Consider the following 21,698-nt stretch of genomic DNA (forward strand, 5'->3'; position numbering starts at 1 on the left):
GCAATAGAGCCTGTCCCTCCAGCTGAGATGAAGAAAGGGTTCTATAGCCCTTACCTCATCGTACCAAATAAAGGCGGTAGTTTGCGACCAATCCTGAACCTGCGAGTACTGAACCGGGCTTTGCACAGACTCCCGTTCAAGATGCTGACGCAAAAGCGCATTCTAGCAAGCGTCCGGCATCAAGATTGGTTCACGGCGGAAGACCTGAAGGAGGTGTACTTCCACATCTCGTCTTACCTCGACACAGACCCTTCCTGCGGTTTGCTTTCGAAGGCCAGGCGTACCAGTACAAGGTCCTCCCCTTCAGCCTGTGCCTGTCCCCTCGCGTCTTCACGAAGGTCGCAGAGGCAGCCCTTGCCCTGCTAAGGGAAGTGGGTATCCGCATCCTCAACTATCTCAACGACTGGCTGATCCTAGCTCACTCTCGAGAGTTACTGTGCGCACACAGGGACCGTGTGCTTTGGCACCTCAGCTGACTGGGGCTTCGGGTCAACTGGGAAAAGAGCAAGCTCTCCCCGGTTCAGAGCATCTCTTTACTCGGTTTGGAGTTGGACTCAGTCTCGATGACAGCGTGCCTCGAACGAGTGCGCACAGTCGGTGCTGAACTGAAGGCGTTCAGATGGAGAACAGCGGTTCCAGTGAAACACTTTCAGAGGCTCCTGGGGCATATGGCATCCTCAGCGGCGGCAACACCGTTCGGGTTGATGCATACGAGACCGCTTAAGCACTGGCTTCGGACTCTAGTACCGAGATGGGCATGGTGTCCCAGGACACATCGCGTGACCATCACGCTGGTCTGTCGCCGCCTCTTCAGCCCTTGGGACGACCTGGCATTTCTACGGGCAGGGGTTCCCCTAGAGCAGGTCACCAGGCGCGTTGTGGTTACAACAGATGCCTGCAAGATGGGCTGGGGTGCCGTATGCAGCGGGCACACAGCCGCCAGCTCCTGGAATGGCCTGTGGCTGCATTGGCACATAAACTGCCTAGAGTTATTGACAGTACTGCTCGCCCTGCGGAGGTTTCGGCCGTTGATCCAGGGCAAGCACGTGTTGGTCCGGATGGACAACACAGCAACAGTAGCATACATCCACCGCCAAGGCGGTCTACGCTCCCATTGCATGTCACAACTCGCCCGCCGTCTCCTCCTCTGGAGTCAGCAGCACCTCAACTTGCTATGAGCCATTCACATCCCGGGGACCTCAACACCGCAGCGGACACGCTGTCACGTCAGGTTACCCTCAGGGGAGAGTGGAGACTCCACCCTCAGGTGGTCCAGCTGATTTGGAGTCAATTCGGTCAAGCACAGGTAGACCTGTTTGCTTCCCGGGAATCCTCCCACTGCCCGCTTTGGTATGCCCTGACCGAGGTACCTCTCGGTATAGACACGTTGGCACACAGCTGGCCCCCTGGACTACGCAAGTATGCGTTTCCTCCAGTGAGCTTACTTGCACAGACCCTGTGCAAGGTCAGGGAGGACAGGGAGCAAGTCATCCTAGTAGTACCCTACTGGCCTACCCAGACATGGTTCTCGGATCTCACGCTCCTCGCGACAGCCCCCCCCCCCCAGTGACCAGACCTCTGGAATCTCCACGTCTGGCCCTTGGACCGGACGTGGAGGACTTAAGTGGCCCGTGGTGGTAGACACAATCACTCAGGCTAGGGCTCCCTCTACGAGGTGCCTGTATGCCTTGAAGTGGTGTCTATTCGCTAAGTGGTGTTCTTCCCGACGCGAAGACTCCCACAGATGTGCAGTCGGATCGGTGCTTTCCTTCCTACAGAAGAGGTTGGAGGGGCAGCTGTCCCCCTCCACCTTGAAGGTGTATGTAGCCGCTATTTCGTCTCATCACGATGCGGTAGATGGTAAGTACTTGGGGAAGCATGACTTGATCATCAGGTTCCTGAGAGGCACTAGGAGGTTGAACCCCTCTAGGCTGTGCCTCGTCCCCCCATGGGATCTCTCTGTAGTCCTTCAGGGTAGGGGACCCGCAGGCATTCTCTGTCTGCGAATCGTGCCTTGAGTTCGGTCTGGGTTACTCTCACATGATCCTGAGACCCCGATCGGGCTATGTGCCCAAGGTTCCCACGACCCCTTTTAGGGATCAGGTGGTGAACCTGCAAGCGCTGCCCCAGGAGGAGTCAGACCCAGCCTTGGCGTTGCTGTGTCCGGTGCGAGCTTTACACATCTATTTGGATCGCACACAGAGCTTTAGAAGCTCCGAGCAGCTCTTTGTCTGCTTTGGTGGACAGCAGAAAGGAAGCACTGTCTCCAAACAGAGGATCGCCCACTGGGTCATTGACGCCATCATGATGGCATATCAAGCTCAGGACGTGCCGCCCACTCTACCAGGAGTGTGGCGGCCTCCTGGGCCCTGGCCAGTGGCGCCTCTTTGACAGACATATGCAGAGCAGCGGGCTGGGCAGCACCCAACACCTTTGCGAGGTTCTAAAGTTCCGGGACAACTGGCCAGGTGTACCGCTTGCGCATAGCGCCTTTCCCCTCCCTTGAGGGGAAGACATGTGCTCTTGACTCCCAGTAGTGTTCACAGACTGTGATCCCTGGATGACTTTCCTCCTTAGCCCTGTGGCAGTCGAGTTTGCAGAGAAACTCGCTGCTGGCTCAGTAAGTGCGCTAATGAGGCCCTGTACTGAGATAGGTGCTCTTCATGCGCTGCCCTGTTGGTAAACTGCATCTTCCTTGGGCAGGGGCCCCTCTGCCCTGGTCGCCATGTTTTGTAGAAACTCCTTCCCCTTTGGGTAGGACCTACCATGGGACCTCTCCACATGACATACTACCGACAAGGCTCAGTAAAGACCATGTGACATATTTCCACTCAACCCCCCCCCCCCCCTTTTTTGGGCAGGTGTGATCTTCGCGGTGTCTTCCCCTTGGGAGTGATACCCCCCCCGACGTAGACACTTAGGGCTCCCAGTCAGTTAACAAATCCCACTCTTTTTGGGGAGAAAAAGAGGCCTCAGCTGGGCTAGCCTGTCCACCTATTTGTTGGGCAGTCGACTTGTTCCTAAAGGACTGTTTGACGCACATAAAGAATGTTGGGGGAGGTTACGTGATGGCCTGTTGCGCTGGCTACGAGGCACACAGCAGTCTGCCCATCACACACCGCCACTTCACGTTACACAGTTCAGTTAGTTGTGGCATTTTGTATAGGGACCCCTAGTGTCACTACATCGACACAATGTTGAGTGAATGACAGATAGGGAACATCAGGGTTACTTTCGTAACCTCTGTTCCCTGATGGAGGGAACGAGACATTGTGTCCCTCTTGCCACAACGCTGAACTACCTGCTGAAATGGCTGGGACCTTATCTTGGCTCCTCAGCACAAAACTTGAATGAGTGGTTGCATACCAGCTCCTTTTATTCTCGTATGTCCGGAGGAGTGGCATACAAATTCCACCCGCCAATTCTCATTGGCCTTTTAAAAAAAAAAGATCAGAGGTGTTTGGGGCTCCCAAGAGTGACCCCCTAGTGTCACTACATCGACACAACGTCTCGTTCCCTCCATCAGGGAATGGAGGTTACGAAAGTAACTATGACGTTCTTTGTATACTGAATGTTCTTGGAAAGATATTTTATCAATGTTTTGTCCGCAGAATGATCCAAAAACACTTTAAACTGCAGTACAGCCCGTTGAAGAGACTGTAAGTCTATCCCTCACAACCTTGTTGTCATTCCCATTCAAAATCAAAGATGGCGCTAGCGTGAATAAGGTCTATGGATGTAGAAAAGGAAGTCCTCCTTATGGCTAATTCACACTGCCCCAACAAACAGCAACAAACACCATCATCCAACACTTGTTGGGTTTTGTTAGATCAGTGTGACCACTATCGCCTCACAGCAAGAAGGTCCCGGGTTCGAGTCCCGGCTCAACTGGGCCTTTCTGTGTTTGTGTGCGTTTCTGCTTCGGTTTCCTCCACAAGTCCAAAAATATGCAGCTTAAGTGAATTAGAGACTCTAAATTGCCGTGTAGGTGTGAGTGAGAGTCCCCCAGCCACTGGGGTTGCATCAGGAAGGGCATCCTGTGCCAAGTCAAATATGCGGATCACGGATGGTCCGCTGTGGTGACCCCTAACGGGAGCAGCTGAAAGAAGTGTATCACTCTTTTGCTGTTTGTTGGTGTCTGTTTTCACCGATGTTTGTCAGGTCTTGGAATGTTTGAGCAGTGTGGTATGATTTTCCAACAAACTCTGACGTAATCTGACTACATCTCGAACCGCTGCCATGATAATGATGTAGCGTCCCTGTCAACTCACAGAAAATGAATGTGCGCGACCACACCTGCATTGATAGAGCAGGAGAAACACAGTCGATATATAGGCAAGATGGACAGAGATGCTAAAGGTTATAGTCTAAAGTCTCTACATGCTGAACATGTTTAATCAATTGCACAACATTTATATAAAAAATTGCGCGTTTGGCTTTATTCACAACCTCTTCCTTGTCAGTCGTTTTCAAGGGCGAACGACACACAAAGACGCAAGTTTGTTGGATCAGTGTGAGCACGACAGTTTTGTTTCTCAACATTCTAAATACAACAGCCAACTTTAGAATGTTGGAAATGTTGATGTCTGTTGCCATTTGTTGGGGCAGTGTGAACTGGTCTTTACAGGTAAAATAGCCAATCATCTTTTAGATACAGACATTACCTGTCAATTAACTCGAGACGTGCATGCGCATTAGCTAGACAAGCCAGAAATATTTAGTTTTTTAGCATGATCGGAGTTAAAGAAGCACAATATATGATAGCAGTGTAGTTAGATTTTATTGCTGATTTGAAATATGTTCTTTGATCATAATCTTGACAAACTGTTTTTGAGATTTCGGTCTTTCTCCATTTAAGTAGATAAGAGCTGTACTTGTGTTCCGCTTGTTTACATAAAAAAATATAGCTGCCCGAGAGCGTTCTAAAGATGGCTGCCTAGTGGAATGGGACTTTGTGCTGTATTCAGTTAAATTTTTCCTGTTAAAAACTTTGAAGTGATAGTTCACTCAAAAATAATTGATTCACTCTCATGCTGTTTAAAACCTATGACTTTCTTTCTTCTGTGGAATAGGGCAGAATGTTGGGTCTGACAGCCTCCGTCACCATTCACTTTTACATTTTCATTGGGAAAATATGTTTAAGTTGTTTTATGCAGGCCAACCTAAAAAAAAATATATTGTATATTGTCCAGCAAATATTAAAATGCAAATGTTAAAATTCACTGGTCAACCACTTAAGAGATGATAGCTGTTCAACCACGTACAGTACAGCTGCATCCAAAAATGCGTACTTCTCTACTAAATAGTATGACAAGAACAGTATGCCAATTGTTGATTGACGTTGCGATCAAATGGTAGATTAAAAAAATCGTCAGGTGGCTATTTTCAACAGTGAGTGCTATACGTATATACCTAGAAAGTTGTTCCTTATGCTTAAGTTGTTTAAAGCTACACTATGTAGGATTTTTTTTTGCTAGAAATGAACAAAATTTTATTAATGAGCAAGTACACCAACAAGCCGTCTTCCAAACCATGTTTTTGCCTTACCCCGATTCACTACTGGTAAGCCTATAATAAAGATTTATGTTTTAGAGCTGTTGGGACGGATTTGTCGGGAAACCGCATTCTTCCTTCAGTCATCCGTGCGTGTTTATGTCATGTCCGTAAATCAAGAAAAGTAGCTCCAGCTATACAGCGCGTGTCTGTGCAGTGATAGGTGTGGTAGTAGTTTGAAGCTGAAAGCAACATTGACCATGGATTATTCAAAAATGCAACCCTTGGGGGAATCACCCATTTCAAAATAGAGAAACGTCAAACAGAGAATAAAGTGCAAGCAAAAAGGTAAAGCAATAGAGCCCATAATAATAAAACACAAAAAAACATCGGATTGGCTTTTGCAAAGGTGGCGACAACTCCGAGATCTGAAAGGATTTAAAACAGACCCAGAGATGGAGTTTTTCTTGCTCGAGAGGTAGGATATCTTATTGGGCCAATAGTTAGCCAGGAAGCTTTCTTAGCACGGAACTTCATTAGATGGCGTTAGCCACTCTAATGGGGCATTTTGTTATGGATTGTGGTACTGCAGTGCTTTCAATTTCATTTTCAAGGAAGGGCAATGGGGGAAAAAAAAAAATAACTTTATGCTGGTAATAATGCAATCTCTAAACTTGTTACTACCTTTGTCTATTTGCCTGCTAGCTAAGTTATAATAGTTTCCACAATTTGACTTTATCTGATATGACTAGCAGTCCTTGTCTAAACTTTTGTAATGTTATTTATTTTGGAAACAATTGTTTTCAATGAGTCAAAACAACAGCTGAAAATATGCTACTTACCTGCTAAAAATACATATTGTTCGGATATCCATCTTTTTCTTCCTTTCGTTATTTATTTATTAAAAATGTTTGAGGGGAGGGGGTGAGTTTTGTTGTTGTTAGTGACATTCGCTCTAAGTTGATCACCTGTAACCATGGTTACACCAGTACTTCTCAAACCATCAGATTCATTGCACAGAAGAACAGAGCCAAAGCCCGACTGACATTATTACCAAAACAATGTTCCTCCACAAGTAACTTACCGTTTTATTCTTAAACCTCTAAAGGGTCAAAAGTTACATAGTGTAGCTTTAACCAAACTAATGTAGATTACTTTTGTGGTTGTTGTTCCTACTTCATATATTCGGCTCACAGGACAATGCCCACGTTCCCGATTGAAGTCGAGGGCATACGCTGTATCCCCACCTATCTTCCTAAAGATTTTGCGTATGCTTACCTAAAACAAGTAACGATATGTATCAAAAGCAGTCAGAACATAGAGTAGGCTTTGGACCGTAACTTTTTAACCTGTCCACGTCAAAAAAACCGCTATAAATATTATTTTCCACTTTCAATAAGTTAATGTTTTTAACCAACATCAGTTCTGATCATAACTACCAAATATTCATTAATTTTCAGGATTTTAACCCTTTAAATGCCAGTTTGTTTAAATAATGCCACTGTTGTTTTTTATATAAAAAACAAAAACTTAATTATTTTACATATACTAAATGCTAAGGGGGATTTATTTATTTATTTATTTTTTATCATCACAGTCTGGGATATGTCAATGATTAGCAACAACATTGATTTTGATGCATTATTATTTTTTGAGCAGTATTAGATTAAATAATCTCACCTGTTAAGTTATAGTCCATGTAAAATGTTTGTTATTGTTTTTATTACTCCTATTACCCTTCAAAGGTTTTACCTTCTAATAGCCTATTACCTTATATTACTCTAGAAATAAAGCAAAAATACAAGAGCACTTTGAACAAGATTTATTTTTCTAAATTCAAGCACATTTATAACAGAAATAGTAGGCCTATGTGTGAGTGAGTGTGTGAGGGAGAAAGAGTTCAGTTCATTTGCGGCAGGAATGTCAGTATGAGAATGTGTGGTCTTTGCAGATATATTTGCCACACTTGATGCAGGTGGTGGCAATTTTTTTTTTCTTCAGTGCAGAACTTGCACAGCTTCCTCCTTTTGCAGGTGGTGTCTGGGTCCCCATGCTATAGATCCTTCACCATGGCAGCAGCAGCTAGTGTGTGGGGGAGGCGCTGTCTCCGTATCATTTGTGGGGACTCAAGCATTTTTCCCAGCTCCTCCATGAACAGCCTCCATCTGAATGTCTTGCACTGGCTCCAGGAGGGATCAGCGGCTGTCCACAGCACAAATGCGGTGTAGTCAGAGACATCCACGATGTTAAAGAAGAGAACCAGTGGCAACCGACAGGTCCTTCTCTTACAGCTGTAGGTGCCGACAACCTGCAAAATAAAAAAATACCAAAGAAAAAATTAATAAAAGTATTCATACACAAACATATAACATTCTTTATATAAATGTGAGAAATACTGAATAATAAAAGCACTAGGTAGTAAGAATATATAAGTGTGTGAGTAATTGATGCGTAATGGCACATACTTTGTCCAGGTTGTTGACATCTCCTTTGCAGCGGTTGTAATCTGTGATGATCATTGGCTTCTTTTTTTCCGTGTCACTCACAGCCAGCTCATGGTGCTTGGTGCTGAGGAGCAGCACATTCTTCCCCAATTTGGGTACTGTTCTTATGAATAGTACTGACCAGGGCCACCTTCCTCCTCAGAAGCGCCTCCGCCAGTGCATAGGAGGTGAAAAAATTGTCGCAGGTCACGGTGTTCCCCTGGCCCCTCTGTCATTTCCAGGACTACCTTTTTTCTAAACTAATTTCAAACATTTAAGCATACGCCTTCAGATCAAAAGATTTTTAAGATCATGAGAAACATTTCAGTCAAGTGTTACAAAACTTTTGACCGGTAGTGTACATCTCTCCAATCTGTGACAGAACGTCTCCCCTGAAGTTGATCATGTCCAGAAGAAGCTGGATGATCTCTTCTGTTATGAAGAGATCAAAGCAGGACGTCACAGTGCTGATACGGGCAGTGGCATTCCGTGAGTCCAGGGATCATACCGGTGGTTGGAAGGTAGCGCAGCATCTCAGAGTGAGTGGGAGACCAGAAAATGTCCCCATTCTTTGATATCTATTCAGCATCTGCTGTCTCCTCCATGTCCTCCCCACTCTCAGTGCAGTCATCAGAGGAATAAGAGTCAGCAGAGGGATCAGACTCTAGTGTGAACTCGACTTCATCCTCTGTGCTGTCATCCTCAGTTTCAGAGGCATCCAAGTCCTGTCCGCTGTCAGGCTGAATGATTGGCTCCAGAGCTTTTTGCGCTGTGAAATGTCTCTTTATCTTGCTAGGTAGCCTATGAAATGACCAGCCCCTCAAGCTGCACATATTAACAGTTTTGGCTGCGACAGCACCTGTGTAAACTCACAGATGGTCTAAAATCTACTAGACCAAATAAAGCCAGACTTTGTTTTGGTTTTCACCGCAAGAAATTATTGGGGGGCTTTTGAACTTGTATATCAAAGTCAAGCTCACGTTTTATCTCTGTACAAAGCAGATGGAATGAAAAACAATGCAAACAAGTGAGTGAAAAACAATCTTCAAAGCTCAATAACCTACTGTGACTCATATGCAGAAATATACTGCACTTGTGAGGTATAATATCTGATATTTTACTGAGTTTGAAGGCCTGTGTGTGCATGTGTGTGTGAGTGGGTGTGTGAAGGTGTGTGTATGTGTGTGAGAAAGGGAGGGATGGGGAGATTTGTGATTTTCAATACAATATCATTTCTCTCTCTTAAATTGTACACATACACACACACACACTAACACATTTCTCAATACACACGTATAAATCACACTCTGACATCCATACCAACACAACCACACAATTTTAGCTGCATCATTTATTCAATTGGCCTGCAGTGCTCTATAATACAGCAGAAAAAAGCATGTATTTGCTCAATAGGCCAAACATGAGAAAATGGCGCCATCTGGTGGAAAATAGTAAAAATTTCAATTTTGAAGCCAGGGCTGCGGAATGAAAGCCTAATAACATAGAATGCATGATTTTATGCTTTAATGACACTGGGATTAAATATTGCCGTTTTAATGGGTTTCAGTGGGGACATTTTTGTCCTCAAGGTACTGAGTGTAACAATTTTTTGTACACAGTGTATTATAGATGTATTATAGGACCTGAGGTTGAAATAAAATAAAAAAATAATAATAATAAAAAAAAACATACCTATGCCATATGCATTAACACAGCCAAAATAATTGAAAAAACAAAAATGAAAAAGACAAAAATGTCCCTAAGGTCGCATAAATGTTAATCAAATGAGACGATGCCTCAGCACCATTGAGTGAATTGTAATTATTTTTATTTTAAAAAGTGTACAGAGATTCTCTTTAAAAGCACACAGAGCAGCTGGAGGCGAATACACGGGCAATATGACAGTCCGACTCAGCTGAGCAACCAATCAGAACATTCTTTTGAGCCTAGGTGGGATATTAGCTAACCAATCATATTTTCCTTTTGGTGGGACATTTATAGTATTTCTGGCCAGCAGCTCGTCATACTTTTCACAGCAAATTTACTTTACATGAACATATTTATGAATATTAAAGGTGCACTCAGTAATTTATTATAAGTTTAACTCCTAAAGAAATTAATTGTAATATTGATATGTGTAAAATCATGAGCACTCGTATGAGATGAGGACCTTAGTCATATCAGTAACCTTAAAAAAGCTGTTTTATTCTACATGGGGCAGGGGCGCCCTCGTGGGGGCTGCCATTTTAGAATCACATGACCAGCTGAATACTACTCATTCAATCTCAGTGTATGGAATGAGGCTGGTATCCCTTCAGCCGTCCACCAGAGGGAGCCCTCTCCCGAATACTGACACTGTACCATTTCTTCTATGGTTACTTCCTGTTTGAACCATATAAATAGCCATGCTCTTCCATTGTGGGTTTGTGATGTACTGCCAGTTTCACTGCCTTACCAAGTGTTATTTTCATTGCCTGTTTATGTGCCTACATGTTATGACCATTGTGCCTGTTTCACTGGATTACCGTTATTGGATTACTGTTTTGCTCTGATTGCCTGGTTGGACTGATTACCTGTGTAATGACTACTTTGCCTGCTTCAACGATTACGTCTCTGCCTAGTGTCTTGGATTTGTTTGCTGATTATAATAAACTTCTTGCATATGGATTCTACCTTTGCCTCCATGTCGAATCCCTTACACTCAGTAAACATCTTGTTATTTGACACTCACTCTTGGATTAAATTAATCAAGTCTGATTGTGAATAGTGAATTTCTACAATGGCATCTGTAACTGAAAACTATTGAGTTTGAATTATGCTGCATCCACACCTACTAGGTGTCACTGTTAGTCCAAGATGACACGAGCAAAAAGTTACTAAGTGCGCCTTAAACTTTGTGAAAATATTGACTGCATTCATTCTAGTTTGTGATGCTCTTTATAGATGCTAAGTTAACAGAGTTGTCCTGTAATTATATCAAATGTCATTTTATTCTGCCTTCTGTCAGTGGTGCAGTTTTTCTCAGGTGATATCAAATCTTTTCAATTTACATTTCTGACTAGGAAAACACTTTCACCATACTAAACACAGATAAGCATATTACAGTACAGAAATGAAACAACCATTCATTTTAATCTTATAGTAATATAAGACAGTTAATGTAAACAGTACTACATTCATATTAGCTATACAATGATTAATACAGTTGATTGAGCACAACAGTCTGGTTCCGGATGTAAAAATCCCATTAATTTTCCCATAGACTAATTGATTTTTACGTGATCGCTCGCATTACAACTACACTACTAAAGCTAGGAAATAACTTTAACCCTCTGGGGTCTGAGGGTGTTTTGGGCCCTGGAGAAGTTTTGACATGCCTTGACATTTGTGCTTTTTTCAGTTGCTTCAAAACATATTAATGGCTAAAGTCTGATAACACTGTATTCAGCACATACTGGGCTAAAATTAATATGTGAACAACAGGTATGTACATGTTTGTATTTTTGAGAAAATATTTATGTGTGGTTTCTGAAAAAACAAAAGTCACTGAAATAAGGCCATATAACATACTAAACATTTATTCACAAGACTTTTGAGAACTGTATCTTGTAGCCTAGAGTTTTTGCTACAAAATGATGTGAAAACCATCCTGATCACTCATTCATACAAAACAATATAGTCATTTAACTTTTGTAAGACACTTTTAGTGTTAGAAAGGCCATATGCGAGGAGGCGTGGATGATCATGAATATTGATGTGATTCACACCTGAGGAGACAAAGATCCCTCCCCTGAGAGAGAATGAATGTGAAGAGACTTAATGATTGAATGTATTGTTTGTAGTTTAAGTTAAAAGAAGTAATCTGACTTTACATTTTTTTACATAAAGACTTTACTTAAAAACTTTAGACCTACACTACCGTTTAAAAGTTTTAAATCTGTAAGATTTTATCATGTTTTTAAAAGAAGTCTTCTGCTCACCAAGGCTGCATTTATTTGATCCAAAATACAGCAAAAACAGTGATATTGTGAAATATTTTTACAATTTAAAATAACTTTTTCTATTTGAATATATTGTAAAATGCAATTTATTCCTGTGATCAAAGCTGAATTTTCAGCATCATTACTGCAGTCTTCAGTGTCACATGATCCTTCAGAAATCATTCTAATATGCTGATTTTCTAATATGGGCATATGTACAGCACATTTTACACATTTACACCTGAACAGATATTTGCAAGCACAAGCTTCATCGATGATAATGAGGCAGCATAAACACTGGTTAAAATGTAATCTAAACATTCATATTATTTTTATATCATATTACATATCATATTTATATCATACAGCATACAATTTAAATACCTGCTTTAGACAAAACAACATTTAAATGTAACTAAAACTTGCCTATTAGGACATTTCAAATTTCAATACTTTGAATACTGGCTGGCAAGTCTGGAAATAGTCCAACTAGTAAAATATGTACATGTTTATATAAGTCCTGCTCTTCTTCTGAGGAAAATGTGAACTCTTTGTCACTATCCAGGACCATCTGAAGAGCCATCTTCCAAACACGCAGAAAAGTGAATGAACTTGATGCTTTTTAAGGCATTGTTGGGGGTGTTTACCATTTGCATTGATCACCTCAGCACATTACCGTATGATTAGCGTGCTCTGTTGGTGGGTGTGATCACATTAGGGATAATTAGCTGAGACAGGAGAAACTGTACATTGCTTTGTTTCATACAGATTACATTGCAGGAGAATATTTGTTTTAAATTTGAATTGTTTTATTTTAAAGCAGACATTTTAAGCTTTCTTTAGACATATGTTTCAAGTTTGTGTGATAAGTATTCACTGAGTTTCACTTCATTTTTGTGACATGTTTCAGAAAGATGCTTGCGGAGACAGAGACGGCTAAAAGCGCACCCTGTTTATTTTCTTTATTTTACAAAAGCACAAGGTTTTTGTTATTGTGAGCGTACACAAATAAAAGTGGACCCTTTATAGTCTCTAATGATGTCTTACACTTAACTGTATGCCCAAATATGACGGAGTATTTTAAGTTGTTTCCGCTGTTATGAGGAAAAAATCCAGTAGGATGCGCCGGCGCGTCCATCGACCCCAGAGAGTGTGATTACAGCTTTAAACTAACAACTTCAGCATTAAGGCTCATCACAGATGAGAGACACAACAGACTGATTAATTACACAAACTCAAGGTGCTTGCCTCTTACCGGCGTTTCCACATTGGAGAGGACATACTGTTCAAAATGGCGGAGGAGATTGCGGTTTCTATAGTGAAAGTCTCTTACGCACCAGCTACCGCGACATAGCTACCCCCACTCAGATGGCTATTTTTCCACTGAGATAATAGGATGAATTTCACCAAAATTACATTATCTTCAGAAATCTAACTAACAGACTACAGCATCATCAACAGGCGATCGCACATGCTCCGCATCTCTCTCTCTCTCTCTCTTTCTCTCTCACACACACTTACAATTAATTTTCTAAATAAAATTGCAGGGTTCCCACTCTTTTCAAGGCACAGTTTTCCAGAACATTTCCAGGACATTGTATGCACCCAACAAGTGTAATATTTAAGCGAAATCACATGCATCCATTTAAATCGAGCTCTTATTTTGCCGTTTTTGACAGAAGTTTCTCACCTCCAGATAAACAATTTGCTCCATGGCCAAGTGTGATTATTAATTACATTCATATTATTACATTCATTTTAAAATGTGCATCACTTGCAGCAGGTGTGGACTGGGAAGAGAAATCGCCCCTGGATTTTACATAGAAACCGGCTCAAAAGTTGTTGAGCGGGGGGTGGGGTGGGGTCACTATCCTTTTCTGCATATCGCAGCCCCTTCGGCATATCGCAGCGCCGTTCTGTGGCCCTCTTCAGCCCTCTTCAGCTCATCCCGGTTCTCCCTATGGCCAGTCTACCCCTGACTTGCAGATTATTTATTTATTCAATTAAATCAGACACTTTTTTTAATTTAATTATCACACTAGGACATATCACAGTTTTTATTTGATTATTATTTGACATTCAAGCATTAATTTTCGTCCAAATACAGTGTCATATTCCATGACATTCTGCGGTTTATTGCAAATGCCATTTTTTATGAATAGATTACATGTTTTTTGTGGTAACCGCGGTATAAGCAGACTCTGATCAATGAACTGAAAATAAATTCACATCCCGATGTATTAAGACCGAATCACTATGCTACCAACCCAGTGTGAATTATTTATTGTATTTTTTTTAAATCAGTGGTCTGACCGTCATTGTTGTCTGAAGTTTATAACTCACAGGGATGCAAACTCATGAGGGTCGTTGAGACAATCACTGATCCACGAACATGTTTTCTGGGGTTCTTTTTTTAAAAAGAATAATCTAAAAGCACCAATTTTAGCTATTTGAATGATTCAAGCATAGAAAATTATTTGCACAATTGTGCAGAATTAGAATTTGTGCAGATTTCAGTTTTATTAACTGATTAGTTTAGTGACCACTTCTGGAGATGCCACTCCATCATTTTGAGATTTTCATAACCAAATTCTTTATAGTATTTAAGCATTATAAGAACAAAGCAGATGCATAATTTCTGTTCACTATGTGAAATGCAGAGCGTGACTTTTCATCCAAACAGACATCAAGAATAGTCTAATAATATTAATGAGTATCAATTACATCCTTAACTTTATTAAAATGTGCATGTCAAATCTACTGACTTCAGCAGAATGTTTAAGCATTATAAGAACAAAGCAGATCTACAGTATTTAAACTGCTGAGCATGACTTTTATCAGAAAAAGACAACAATAATAGCCTAATAATAATTTTGAGTTTCAGTAATGTCCTTTCCTCATCATAAAGCACATTTCATATGAGTTGAGTCGAGGCATCAATGCTCTGCTCAACGCATGCCCTCCACATGACAAGCGTTGCATAAAGCTTCACAGAGGGGTGAATTTTCGAGCTTGCCAAGCAAGAAAGCTGGTGTGCACAATACACATTTAAAACATTTATTTGGAAGAGAAAAAAATGGCAATTGCTTTGGACTCGTTTATGTTTAGGTCTGTGATGAGGAGGAGGGCGTGGCCAGGCTGTGAGTGTGTGTGCCTGGTGCAGAGCTGCCCAATCAGGGAGGAAGGGGGGGAGTAAGTCAGTCCAGAGCTTTCCTCGAGCTTTCCTCCACCCTCTGGCAGATGAAAGCGAGCTCCTACCCCAGCAGACGGCAGTGAGTCCTCCAGCTCCTCTGGCCCCTCTGGCCCGGGTTTTGGCACCACTGTAACCATTGAAGGACGGGCAAGGAGGAGGTGGGAACCAGCTGAACAGTCAACATAAAGGTTTAATGATATAAATGAACTTAAAACAACATGAGACAAACTCAGAAATACATGCAGCGCAGCCACATGCGTCTCTCTCTCTCTCGAACTGGCGTCTCCAACTCCCCTTTATCTTTCTCTCCCGCTGATCACCTGATTCAGCACCGACCGTGCATTCTCACAGCCCGGCCACACCCTCCTCCTCGTCACAAGGTCTTAGCATTTTGGTTTTTTTGATGAATGTAATTACTGTAGTTCAATAACTGGGGGGGGGTCTCTGGATACTAGGAAACTATAGGGTAATAATTCTTTCAAATAAATTATGAGACATTCAATATCTTTTCATAAATTTGGACAGTTTTAAAATATTTATTGTAGCTTTGTACTCTCAAAACATAATTTGTGAGGCAAAAATGTGTGTGAAAAACACTTTGGTGTGAAGCTGGATCCAAGGTTTCGCTGACATCAGTCACTTTTACACATTAATAGTAGCTCTTCTGCCCTTTTCTCGCTGTGATGAACAAGGTAGACTCACATGCCGATGCTGAAGTAAATGAACAACATGCCCTTCGCATTCGGTTGGTCGGTACATGTACCAGGTCATTAAGTTTGTTTATGAATGAGAAGTATCATGAGTGCCGCTTCTCACTGTGCGGGTGCTGCTGTAGCCAAGCACGCGTTTGGCCGTAACTGTAACCAATCAAGCGTTCTGCCTCAGTTGGACCGCAGTATCCAAGCACACGATTGGCCGCTGCTGTAATCAATCACGAGGGTGTAAGTGTCCTTAACCGTTGATGTTGTTTCATAATATGCAGCTGCCGGCAGTGGCAAAACTAAATTTATAATATATTTCTGTGATAATTTTTTCCTATAAGGTTACCTTTCATTTTGACGGAGCTTTTATTTTGAAGTGTTTCTGGGTTGTTTTGACCAAGGAGCTCTGATGTTGGACGGCAGATTCCCACTCTGGAAAAGCCGGTCACTATGTGACGCAAAGTGATTATTAAACCGCAAAAGGCTGCTATTTAATTAAAGGCCGTGACTAAAAAAATAAATAAAAAATACGTTGTATTTTAGCATCTTCAAAGTAGCCACCCTTTGCTTAGAATTTGCAGAAATGTACTCTTGGCATTTTCTCAACCAACTTCTTGAGGTATCACACTGGGATGCTTTTAAAACAGTATTAAAGGAGTTCCCATCTATGCTGGGCACTTATTGGCTTCTTTTCTTTATTATTCGGTCCAAGTCATCAATTTCAAAATCTTTTTTTTTAAATAAAATTTTAGTTTTGTAATAAAATAAATTAATATGTTGGCACAATTATATTTTTGTCTACAAAACTAATTTCAAACATTTAAGCATACGCCTTCAGATCAAAAGGTTTTTAAGATCATGTAAAACATTTCAGTCAGGTAACCCCAAGGGCTCTGTAGCACCACGAAAAACATAGGCATGTTCGGGGGGCTCTATAGCACATCCCTTTTAAGCTACAATCACCAAACTTTGTACACATATAGATCTCATCAAGCTGGACAACTTTCACACTGACAGTCATAACCTCTGCCCAACAGGAAGTTGGCCATTTTGGATTGTTTGATAAATGCATGCTTTGTAATTTAAAATACTCCTCCCAGGTATTTCAGGTTACAGGTACCAAATGTGGGCGACATCATGCCAAGACATTGACGATGCTAAATTGTGAAAGGACTTTTGATATATCAAACGGTGTTGCCATTTATGGGATAAAATAACGTAAAAAAATTTGGAAAAGTTTATGTCTCATATCTTCTGCGTGCATGGTGTGATTTATCTCAGAATTGAGCCAAATGTTTGTCCTTGCAGGCTGATCACATTGATGTGGCTATTGTGGGTCACGGTCGTAGCACCACCAACTGGCAGAAGGAAGTATGTCACTTTTAACAGACTTTGAAATATCCCTATTATATTAACCTGAATTGCTTCAACATTTTTTAGAATAATGTCAAAACAGTGCAGACTTAAAATTCTGAAGGGATTCTTGATATCTTAAATACTGTTGCCATGGCAATGCATTAAATGTCATCATTCCTTTTTGTGTATATTCTTATGTTTTGAGGAATTTCGCATGATTGAATTTTCAAGTTTATTGTTAATAAACATATTTCTTATTTTTTTTTATATAAATAAAATATAATAAAAATATCAACTGAAATACTAGAAAATCAAAGCTATATGTCTAACCCAGTTCTGAGTGGCAATTACAAGAAATGTCCAATAGAGCAGTCTGTTATGTATGTCTAAGTATGTGTAACTACGTTCGTCAATTAACTATGTTTATCAAAAGAATGATAGATAAAGTTAAAGATCTGTTTAAGATGGCTAGCAAAATAACAACGTCTGTATCTTAGAAATAACAGCTTGTATTTGGGAGCAATGACGTCACTCTCCACCCCATGTGGTTCAATTCGTGACTATTTATCTTCCTTATAAATAGCATGAAACTTTTCAGGAGCAGTGATGTCACTCCAAATCACTCCGAACCAGTGTGTCGTTCAAATCAAATCACTTTTATTGTCACACAACCATATACACAAGTGCAATAGTGGGTGAAAGTCTTGGGTGCAGTTCCGAGCAACATAGCAGTATATATTAAGTGAAAATCAGCCCTCCTTTCCTTTCCTTTTCCACTCCTAATTAATTTACAAACGAACATTCGTTTATGCTGATTTGTGCTGTTAAAAGAAACATTATAACATATTCCTTTCTTTGTATTTAACAAGATAGCTTTTGGAGCAGTGAAATTATTCCAAGATTTTTTCGCAAGTGAACAGCCACAGTATTCAGCTCTGAAAGTTTTTATTATACATAAACACGCTCAATGTGCACGGCCCCAAAAGTTTGATCACACTTGCCTATTCTTTATTATTTGTTACTGAATATTTTAGATTTTAGAGTATAACATCATCAAAATTAAGAAGTAACACAAAAGTATGGAAATTATGCAGTGACCAAAACAAATTAACTCAGAAACATCTCCTATTTGAACTTCTTCAGTGTAGCCTTTTGTCTATTCCAGCATTGCACACAGTTCATTTTCTCAGTCAACTTCAGGTAGAGATGTGTTTGAGTTTGATGTGGTGAAAGATTAAATCTTTGCCAAAAATTTATGTTTCAACGATACCAAACAAGGCACAAACCAGAAGCGAGCACAAATTATGAAGACAGGTGAGAGTTATTGACATGGGGTTTAAATACTTGTTAAATACAAAGAAAGGAATATGTTATTATGTTTGTATCATCTCCATATTAACAGTGTAGCGTCTCCTCCACATTGTGCGTTCACTATCAAAATCCTTCTAAACTGTCACTGGACCACAGACAGCACACTTACATCACAGCTCGCATTTAATCTTCACCCTGCTGAGAATGAGACACAAAACCCGCATTTATACAAAAAATCCACATATTTTTTCAATAAATAATTTTATTAAATTATAGCAAAAATGTAAAATTAATCATTTAGCAAAAAATTTTAAATTACAATTAAAAATTGATAGATAGATAGATAGATGTGGATTTCACATGGATTTGGCTATTGTGGGTCACGGTCATAGCGCCACCAACTGGCAGCAGGAAATGTGGCACTTACAACAGACTTTGAAAAAGTTCTCTTACATTTACCCAAATTGCTTAAATTGTTTAGACACTGCTGATGGAACATTTTGTGAAGTTGTAGTCAAACTGGAATGGTGGCATATATCTATTACTCACTGCATGATTAGGGTCTAAGTTTACATTAATGTTGAGTTGTTGCTGTGTCCATCATGCATTGTTTTCCGAAAGCCACTGAGTGGAAATGCATGGTGCTTGGGCCCATCATTGCTGCTCGCAGCTATATTTAATAATTGTTATTATTAACTGTAACGTGTGCTGAAAAAGTTATGAACAGAGAATTTGCGAGATCTATGCTACAATAAGCATGGTCTGATGCTCCTTGATTATCACAATTCTACACTTAGCAAAACAATCCTGTTCATAAATAGAACCAACGAGCTGAGCAAGGAAACTAACAATCAGGCTTGGAGGGAACAATGTTTGCTATGCAATATTTTATTTATCTGTGCCTTTCAAAACACCCAAGGACAGCATAAAATCAACATCACATTTTACTGATCTGAAATGTAGGTGGTGCTCAAATGCATTTTAGCACTCACCCATAGACAAGTCTTTTTTGTTTTCTTTTTTTTTTAAGTGCTAAGTGTTTCCAAATTGTTATGTTGAATATCTTGACTTCTGAGTTGTCTAGAAGCCCAGTCTAGGCATCATTGGAAAACAGAGAAGCTGTACAACTTTACAGTGATGTATAACATTTCATCTTCAATAGATGAGAACCTATTTTGCTGATGAATTGTTTCTCATACTTTTTCTACTGAACTTCATATTTTGTAAAAAAAAAAAAAAAAAAAAAAGACACAAAATTAGATAATTCACCCAAGCAAGTGCAAGTCACGGTTTAAAACGAGTAAACTAAGTAAGTGTTAAGGGCTAGTGTTTAGACAAAGATTTTGTATGAACTGTAAGATTAATGAATAATGTCTTTGAAGTTCATCCTGGATTAACTGCAGATGTTCACATAGATGCAATTGTCCTTGTTAGTTGGCTGATGAAGGCTTTTCTTGGCAATTAATTGATAGTCTATGTATTCCATTTCAAGAGTGTAGTCCATCATTAGACCGAGGTGATGCAGGCAGAGATCAATGAGGTGTATCGCAGTTCAACCGGCAGTACATTTCTGTGAGGTCTATCCTAAATCCAAGGTTCAGGCAATGGCATATGAAGTATTCAATGTCTTACAGTTGAAGTTGGCAACAGTTTATCCTCTGAAGTCCATCGTAATAGACTGAAGTTATGTCTGGCTAGCTCCGGCTGTAGTTTGTCATCATCACTCAGCGACACGTAGCAGTAGAGTCCGACACCAAGCAGGAACGGAGCTGGATCTGGCCAGCTATGGTAACCTTGGGATATGAATCCTGACATCTTAACAAATAGAATAATATTAGCGTAGATGCCATTCAATTTTATGCAGAGTTATAGATCATGATAGATGTTTCTGGTTCCAGCAGACCTAACTATAGCAGCCTAATTGTGAGTTGATGGATAAATTAGGTGTATGCCTGGCTATATAGATGAGTCTTTAGTCTAGACTTAAACTGAGTGAGTGTGTCTGCATCCCGAACAGTGTTAGGGAGACTATTCCATAGTTTAGGAGCCAAATAGGAAAAGGATCAGATCAGCCTTTCAGTTAAGTTATTCTTACATAACACAGGGCTAAAAATTATTTAGAGCTGAAAAGAAATGAATATGCTTCATCTTTTGCACACGCAGTTTTCCCTTGACACCCCCAAAGCCTTGTTGCTGGCTACGCCACTGTTTCAAGATGTTCTAAGTACCTTCAGTCACATGGTGAGCCACCCTTGTGATTCACACCTGAAATATAAAAGTTTGCTCTGCACAGATTAGAGCATCACAGATGCTTCACTGACATACTGAAGGCAACATTCTGAAAAACCAGGTACATATTTAGCACAGCCACATACTCCATAACGAGTCCTTGTCTTGGTTTGTAGTAAAAAACAAATGATCTAAAACAAGATACATTTACTTGAGTAGCAAAAATTTTGTAGGATAATGATATTGGATTTAAATAAATATCTTGAATAAAGTTTAATTTTTTTTCTTCCAATTAGCAAATCACTTTTTTAAGCATGAACCTCAAAAATGTTTGCCAATGGGATGCAAATAAACAAAACAAACAAACAAAAAAATAATAATAATGATTTAAGAAATATTCTCTGATAACAAGTCTTAATATCTTTTAAACTTTTGCTTCTCAAGTTTCTTGTTATCTTGCTCAAAGATGTTTAGATATTTTAAAAGAAAACAAAACAAATGTACTCATTAAGAGATTGTTTTTTGCTCTGCATTTAAATAGCTCTCTGCTTGATATCTTTTTTGATGTTCTCTTTTAATCTACAGTGTGCAGACATATTGCCTTTGTATACTAAATACTCTTAGGTACACATTACCCACACTATAGGCAGTATCAATTCACACTACACACATTGGAACAATGAAACAACAAGACATGGTCATATTTGGACATACTGTATATACAGATTACATAATATAACATTATAAGGCATCATCAAGAATGTATTAAGCGGTTTTCAAGCATTCCGGGATATAGAATAGCAGCAATTTCGGTTTATAGTCTATTCTATTGTCATTTGTATGTATGTGTGTAAGTGTGCATATGTATATGTGCCTGAGTATGCCTTGAGTTCCCAAGCTCAGTCCAGAGATGCCAGTGTTGTAGAGAGAGGCGGTGGCAATCTTGAAATAG

This window comes from Myxocyprinus asiaticus, chromosome 33 (assembly GCF_019703515.2).
Source record: "Myxocyprinus asiaticus isolate MX2 ecotype Aquarium Trade chromosome 33, UBuf_Myxa_2, whole genome shotgun sequence".
NCBI lineage: Eukaryota > Metazoa > Chordata > Actinopteri > Cypriniformes > Catostomidae > Myxocyprinus > Myxocyprinus asiaticus.